This window comes from Balaenoptera physalus (assembly GCF_965194825.1).
Source record: "Balaenoptera physalus genome assembly, chromosome: 3".
In the NCBI taxonomy this organism is placed as follows: Eukaryota; Metazoa; Chordata; class Mammalia; order Artiodactyla; family Balaenopteridae; genus Balaenoptera; species Balaenoptera physalus.
In genome coordinates this window covers 141,444,742-141,453,618 of record NC_138890.1, presented here as the reverse complement: position 1 = coordinate 141,453,618, position 8,877 = coordinate 141,444,742, and positions in this window count along the sequence as shown.

Below are 8,877 nucleotides of genomic sequence, written 5' to 3'. Positions count from 1 at the left end.
ATATATGTTTTATTACATTGTTTCTAAATTCAATTCCAAGCAGTATTAGTAAAGCACTGTAGATGCTATACATCAAAGGGAAAGTATAATTTATTGTTGTGCCCTACTTGGAAAGGAGCAAAAGTTTCCTAAGAAGCAGGAAGATGTAATGATAACATTTAGTATTATAAATTCATCCATTGAACAACTGTCTTCTTTTTACTCTGTGACAGGGATTGTGCTAGACCTATGCTGTCCAATAAGGCAAGTGCTAGCTGTAAATGGCTCTTGAGCACTTGAAGGGTGGCTAGTCCAAAGTGAGCTATACTGTAAGTGTAAAATACACACCAAATTTTAAAGACAGTACAAAAAAGGAACTATCTCCTTAATAATTTTTATATTGATTACTTGTTGTAACAATAATATTTTAGTTATATTGGGTTAAATAAAATATATTATTAAATTAACTTCACCTGTTTCTTTTTAGTTCTTAGTGTGGCTGCTAGAAAATGTACAACTACATCTGCAGCTCCCATTTGTGGCTCTCATTTGAGCTAGACAGTAGGAAGACACAGTTGAAAGACAGACTCTGTCCTTAAAGAGTTCATAGTCTAAAGAATGGAGGAGAGAAAAATGAATATAGCAAAGGGCTGGCTTTCCAGCCACTATCTCACTAGACAAAGGGTAGGAGAGGGTGAGGTAGGAGGAACCTTCAAATTTGTCAGTTAAAGGTATTTCTATCTCTTCAGGTTTAAACAGCTTTATTTTGCTTAAATATTCTGTCCGTTCAAAGTTTAGTTCCGTATCAGAGCTATTTCTCCCGAAGCCCTTTTTCTTGGCAAGATGGCAATGGGCAGAGCATACTGGGTTGTTGTTACATCCAAAGAGGGGCCTCAGCCCTAGTTGTGGGGTCTTGTACTGGCCTCCCTTTGCTGACTAGGATTTGGCCTTGGCCTTGGTGCTCTCTTGTGCTGCAGAATCCCAAAGCTCACTTTCATTTGATGTCCTACCCAGTAGTCCGCACTCAGCAGCCCAACAGCAGCCCACTATTAGGCTCACTCAGCCCCTTTTGCAGCAAAACCCTTCCATGCTGCCAGCCAGAGTTTCAGCTGTCTTCCTTCCTCTGCATGACATAAGGAACTCCTGTAGGACTTCCCTGGTGGTGCAGTGGTTAAGAATCCGCCTGCCAGTGCAGGCGACACGTGTTCGATCCCTGGTCCGGGAAGATCCCACGTCCGCGGAGCAACTAAGCCCGTGCGCCACAACTACTGAGCCCATGTGCTGCAACTACTGAAGCCCGTGCGCTTAGAGCCTGTGCTTTGCAACAAGAGAAGTCACTGCACTGAGAAGCCCGTGCACTGTAGCCCCCGCTCGCCACAACTAGAGAAAGCCCACGCACAGCAACGAAGACCGAACACAGCCAAAAAAATAAAAATATAAATAAATAAATAAATACATAAATTCTCTACATAGAATCTAAAAAAAAAAAAAAAGGAACTTGAGGGAGGCTCAGGGCCCAGTCCCTACCTGACTGCAGACTGATGCTAGTACAACTCTACTGCTACACTCTAAAGTAGGTCTGTGGTTCCCAGGGAGAGATTCTCCTCTCTCCAGAACCACTTTACCACCCCTAATGAGTACTTGATTGAAAACCCTACTGATTTAGTACTCCCACCCCAACAAGCCACCATTGTTTCCAACACTACTTCCCTCTAGGGTTTTACCTCTTACCCTTCTCACCCCTGAAAGGGTTACTACCATTCGAGGATACACGAAAGGTATTTTTAAAAATAGCACAATTAACGATTACAATACAGTTCAAGGACTACATAACGAAGCATGCCCAAAAGACAATGGAAGTTCAAAGGAGGAGTATCTAGTCCATCCCGGTGGTTAAGGCAGGCTTTCTGGGTTGTGGACCAGAGGGCAGGAAGAAGAGGAGGGGGACGGGGAGTCATTTCAGGAAAAGGGATCCATCAACTGTATATGTGAGAACTGCAGCTTTAATCAAGAATGATAAAATAAGTTGAGATTACGGTAACAGTGAAATCTCCTTTGTGCTAGGTTTTTCAGGTAAAAGGAATGTTAATGGAGCAGGGTGCAGGATTTTCTCTGTATTATTGAGGGGGAAAGGAATGGGTTCAATGGAATGTCCTTCCCAAAATGTGATCCAGAGAGCAATCTATGTCTCACTTGTCAACATTTGTAAAGAGAGTTTACTGAGCATCTACTATCAATATTTTCAGGAATTCTAATAAGTGTCTTATACACATTATCCCTCCAGTTAACCCCACTGGATAAACCCCAATTTACAAATTTGGAAACTGAGGCACTGAGAGGTTAGGTAACTTGTTCCAAGTTAATTACAAAGTAGCAAAGCTGGGATTAAAACTCAGGTCTACCGATGTCAAAACTCATATTCCTTCCACTATTCTATATAGAGAAACATAATTGTGCTCAAAGATAGGGTGGACTGGGGTGAGGTGGTAGATGTCAAATAAGGGAAGGTAGGTAGCTTCTCCCAAGAAGCCTCAGAGGATAGCACTTATTACCCTTGGGGAATCTTACTGTAGAACAGGTTTGGTGCTTGGCTCATGGGCTCAGCAGACCTCTTTTATCAGCTTGCTAGTAGCAAGTCCATCTCTGAGGGGTGCAATACATTAATCAAGTTCATGATGCATAAAATCAGAATGCCAGCCTACTATTTATAATACAAAAGGGACCACAACCCTCAAAGTCTACATGACTCAACCTCTAGATTAACTACACAGGAAATCAAGTCATCCTCAGAACATTGATTGGTAAACATGGAATTGGGAAGACATTGGAAAGACAGCTCTTTCATGCTATTGCATTAAGATACCATGATGTATCCATTTCTCAATAGGATGGTCTTCCCAATAGGAGTGGAGATATGCCAAAGGCCATAAGCCATCGATTGCCTTCATCCAGGCCCCTTTAAGACCGGCTTTGCTAATGAGACTAGGATACTTGAAATTTTCTCCTAAGCTCTCTTCTTCTGTGGACCGTGCTTAATTGGACACTGTTTGCATTTGTATCTATGAATCCCCTTTTCATGAGTCCGTGGCTCACCATCTCCACTTCCAGGGCTCAATTCTCTAAACAAGTCAGTATTATCAGTCAGGTTAATGTCTAGTCTTGATTGCCTGCGTGACATTTGGTTTCTTTCAGGTAACTTTTTCTATCTCTGCTCCAGTATGTGTCAAGTTCTTAAGGCTTATTCCTCAGCAGATGATTTTGTTTCCATTTCCTTAGGGGGCACCGCACAGTGGACTCCACCTGCTGAGAGCCCATACTGCCCTCTCTCTCCCTCACAGTAGTGTACGGAAGAAATGTATTAAGACAGCATCCAGCCCACAAACAGCCTGAATTATGCAATGTGGTTACAAGTGAGTCACCCTAGACTGGAGCACACAGGCAAGCATGAACATAGAGGCCCAAAGCCGAGATACAAGATATGAGGTATTAAATACCTTACACTCTGAAAAGAGCAGTGCTGGGGCCAGATACATTCCTACAAAGGGCTTTTGTTTTTTAATAAATTTATTTATTTATTTATTTTTGGCTGGATTGGGTCTTCATTGCTGCTCACGGGCTTTCTCTAGTTGCGGCAAGCGGGGGCTAGTCTTCATTGCCGTGCGTGGGCTTCTCACTGCGGTGGCTTCTCTTGTTGTGGAGCACAGGCTCCAGGCATGTGGGCTTCAGTAGTCCTACTAAGAGCTTTTGAATTGGTGAAAGAAAAATCTTTCTAAAATCAACCACCACTTGCTCTACCTTCACAACCTAAAAGAAGGTGGGATGGTGAGGGTAGGAAGAGAGGGAGGTCAAGAGTCATCAGCCCTGGGAGGAGTCCAGTATTTTGGGGAGAAGGTAATTTCTTCCTGCCCTGTGGAGGAAGGGAGGGTAGTTCTTCCTCTATTCCCCTCCCCCAGGGTAAATCCAGGTTTGGGGTTGTTGATAAGAATCAAGCATTATGGGCTTCCCTGGTGGTGCAGTGGTTGAGAATCTGCCTGCTAATGCAAGGGACACAGGTTCGAGCCCTGGTCTGGGAAGATCCCACATGCCGCGGAGCAACTAGGCCCGTGAGCCACAACTACTGAGCCTGCGCGTCTGGAGCCTGTGCTCCGGCAACAAGAGAGGCCGCGATAGTGAGAGGCCCGCGCACCGCGATGAAGAGTGGCCCCCGCTTGCCACAACTAGAGAAAGCCCTCGCACAGAAACGAAGACCCAACACAGCCATAAAAATAAATTTTAAAAATAAATAAATTAATTTTTTTAAAAAAAAGTAACAATGGACCATGAGAATAGGGGGAAATGTGGAAGTTATAGTCAGTAGCATAAAAATCCTCGCGTGAGCTGGGTTTTTCCTCTGTTCCAGTCTGGGCAAAAAGAGTGAGTTCAGTGGCATACTCCTTCCTCACTGTGATTCTAGGAGTTACCTGCTAATCACTTGAAAATGTTTTAACACTAGCTACCATTTATTGAGCATCTACTATTTTCTAGGCATTGTAATAGTCAGCTTAGGTACATTATCCTACCCACCAAGCTATAAGTAGATATTATTCCCAATTTACAAATGAAGAATTGAGCTGCAGACCGTTTAAGTAGTTGGCCCACAGTAAATGACAAAGTTGGGATTCAAATCCATGTCTTCTGTGCCAAAACTCATGTTCTTTCCACTATTCTGTGTACCCCTCAAAATCACAGTTGTGTCCAAGGACAGAGAGAGGTGGTAGACACTGGAAAGAAGGAAGGTGGGTCACTTCTCCAGATAGGCCACACAGACCAGTTCTCATTTCTTTGAGGGACTGAACATGCTCAAGGATTTGGCACTTGGCCCTGTGGGCTCAGAAGCCAGCTTTTAGTAAAGGGCACAGAAGTAAACTCATATCAACCAAATTTATGGTGTGTATTATAATTAGAATGCCAGTTTCAGAGATGGTTGCTTGGAAAAGCACAGACAAAATATGTAATAAAGAATATGAAATGTCAGTTAACAAATGTTTAAAAAAACGCTTTTTTGAGAGTATCTTTGATGCATGCAGGTATGTCCTGTCCAGGATGGATGTGTTTCCTTTCTGTGGGAAAAGTGCAGGGAGCTCTAAACTCTCATGGCTTCCAACCTAGCAAACGAAATGTTACTCTGCAAAAGTTATTTTCAAATACTGTTTATACTCCCTTATAACCTTACTCTGAAAATGAGAGTCCCAAATTGTAGCAACTATTAGGATAATTGGGATAATTAAGGAACAATATGCCCAGAACAGTTATCAACATAATTACCAAATCTGAATACTTAAGAAAAAGACAGGAAGGAAAAAAAATGAGAGTTTGGTTGCCATTGTTGAATACTGGCTTGAGGCTCACTTTCTGAAATGAGAAAAGGATGTTAAAGCACTGTCCCCACATACTGAATACTTCCAGTTTAAAAACTAATAAAAACGTATAATATAATAAACATAGAACTATTACTATTTCTTGGTTTACATATTTTCTTGATTCCTAGTTGGAATGAAGATAAACATTTATTGCTGTATTAATTTTTTGTCTTATGGACTTTAATTCTTTAAAAGTCACACTTTGTGGGAGTTCCCTGGCAGTCCAGTGGTTAGGACTCGGCGCGTTCACTGCTGTGGCCCTGGGTTCAGTCCTTGGTTGGGGAACTGAGATCCTGCAAGCCTCAGGCCAAACATAAATAAAATAAATAAATAAATAAATAAATACATAAAATAAAATAAAATTCACTGCGTATTTTTTTTTTAAAGTCACACTTTGTATTTCATCTCTCTGGTGATCATAAAGGTACTACAGAATACAAAATTGTGGGTTTAAGCATGTCCTATTTTAATTCACGCAAACGTTTGGTTATTTGCACTAATGCCAAAAATGGCAATGCCCATTTGTCATTCTTTTCTCTTGACTTCTTAGCATGTGGACCTTTTTCCTATATTTGGGAAATTCCCCATGAATGTCTCTTTATGTCTTCCTAAAGATGAGAACAGCAGATAATCACTTTCCCAGAACACCTAAGAGCTAAGGAGAAAGCAATCTGTCAGATGCATCCACCTGGGACTTTGAAGCTAGTGTGGCAAAGAAGCAAGGAAGTGGAGAATTCACTTTGATAGTGGCTGCACCATCCATTTTCCAAGGGCAAAGTCCAAAAGTGCGTTCACAATCACTTCCTAACTGGCATGACTCCGGCTGCTGTGCTGACTGGCTGGCCTCCCTTCGTTTTTGCCCATCTTCCAATCCTAATTTTAAGGAATTTCTCTGAAATTCCCCAAGATGCCCAATACCATTTCAGTAAATCCCTTTTCTGTTTAAATCAGCCAGAATTGTTGTCTGATACAATGGCTAACTTTCTATGTTTGCACCGTGCTGAAGTTATTATACTGAATTTTATGATTTAAAAAAAAAACCCTGAATTTACTTCATTCTCCATATTGGTATTGGGAGATTATGAACATGGGATTTTAACTGATATGTGTTATAATCCAACCGTGCCTGTGTCTTTCTTAAATTGGTCCTTGTGAAACCCAGAAAAGTAACATAAAAATGGCATAGACCTTGTTGGGGTGGTGAGGGGGAGGCATGTGGAGGGTATGACTGTATAATCCTACTGGCCTCTGCATACCACTGACTCCCCCCTCCCCTGGGAAGAAGGAGCAATTTACCTAATTAGAGGCTTTGGAAGAACACACCAGGTGTTGAGAGTGGTTGGTTGGCCTGCAGAGAGGGGATGCTCTCAGTTGCTGTCTACCTTGCTGTATCAGCCTGGCCCTTCTGAAGGAGGCCTGCCCTCATCCACCACTGCCTATGCCTGGGGGGTGAGTCTATGATTCTGGGGCACAGTATTGGGAAACCCATAGACACCACACACCTAGACCACGTCCCTTACCTTGGCTTTCATCAGGAATAAAGGCAATACTTAAATCTCAACCACAGTTGTTTCAGAACTTGACAGTTCTGAGAGTCCAGAAGAGGACTGCTTTTATTTAAGCCCCCTGAGATTTTAAGAGGTCTATACATATTGTTCCATGTGTACTTTCAGAGTAAACATTTTTTTTTTTTTTTTTGGCCTTACCACTCAGCATGGGGGATCCTAGTTTCCTGACCGGGGATCGAACGCGTGCCCCCTGCATTGGAAGCACAGAGTCTTAACCACTGGACAGCCAGGGAAGTCCCTGAGTAAACTTCTAAAAGTTTAATATTTCGCTATTTTTCCCTCTGACATCAGTCTGGATCCAGTCAGGAAAGAGAAAATGCACAATAGTTTAAACAGGAAAATTTTAATAGGAAGAATTATTACTGAATGATATGATTGGTCTAAGAGGGATCGGCTAGTCCAGAAGTAAAGGGAACTCTAAAGCGTACAGCAATAGCAGAGAGGAGGAACCGCCACCATCCGCAGGGCTGAGAGAGAGCCTGGAAGGGAAGCCCCGCTCCACCAGGCTGAGATCCATACTTTGTTGTTGGTGAGAGCTTAGCTGTGGCTCGTGGAATGGCAGAGAAGTCACTTTATAATTTGCTGGAAATTTGCCCTCTGGGGCGCTGGGGAAGTAGCTGGGGCTCACCAGAGGCACCGGGCTACAAACCTGCGGAGGACCAGGGAGCAACTATAGGGGAGGGGGACAGCTGCTGGCCTCTGGGTGCCACCCACCCCTACCCCCGCAGGCAGCGTGTCCTGCAGGAGCCCTTTTCCTCCTACAGTGTCTTTGTAGCAGCCCCTCTACCAACAAAGCTCAACACCATGCCAGCCGGCAAAGGAAAGATATTTAAAGGTACCAGAACTGTTTTCACAGAGCAGGCAAAAATGGTGAATTTGGAGCTAAGAAGCAGCAAATCCATAACCAGTACACCTAGAAATGGATTTGATTGTATTTCGTAGTGACATCAAGTCAATTGTATTTTCTGACATTCTTAACTGCTTTTTAAAACTCGGGGTAACCCAATACCAAAGTAGTAAATATCTGTGTTTATCCAAATGCATCTGAGAATTTGGAGTTAAGCATTTGCATTCTCTGTTGTTCCCTGTAAAGGAATACTGAGAATTTTTCTTCTCTTCAAATAGCTGGTTATGTGTTCAGATGATACTGATAGCTTTTGCTGTTTTTTGTTTGTTTGTTGTAACCACTGCTTTACTTCCTTCCCAACTAAAGTTTGTTCCTGTTGCTTCTTTTTCTAAGCTTCCTACCTTTATAGATTTATGGCTTTATAGTAAATCCGTGCATGATCACTTTAGTCAGTTTTCACTGGAAGCTAATGTCAATGTGTGTTTAATTCAAGTCTTCACTTGGAAGTCTCCGTCCTGGTTTTAGTAGCTCCTTGGCTGAAGGACTGAGCCCACCAACTCTCATCCTCAGCAGTTGTTACCAGCCTGTGCTGTCCCACGCTTCAGGGAACACATGTCAAACTCTCAGTGGTCCCATGGAAGCCCCACCTAACTTGAGGAGGAAATCAAAGCACACCTCCCTCCAAAGAAACTCTCCTCACTGTATTGTCTCTTAAGCTGTCCTCTGTCAACTCATCAATACCCTTTGTATCAGTCAGCGTTCAACCAGAGATACAGAACTAATAGGAGATTCACATTAAGAGATTTATTGCAAGGAATTAACTTATGTGATTGTGGAAGCAAATCCACAGGGCAGGCCTTCCCAGAGGGCAGGCTGGAACTCCCCGGCAAGAGTTGAAGCTGCATCTACAGGTGGATGGTTTTTCTTCAGTGAAGCCTCAGCTGTGCTCTTAAAGCCTTTCAGCTAATTGAATTAGGCCCACCCAGATTATTAAGATAATCTCCCTTAAAGTCAACTGACTTTGGATTTTAATTGCATCTACAAAGTACCTGCTCAGGAACACCTAATTAGTGTTTGATTGAAT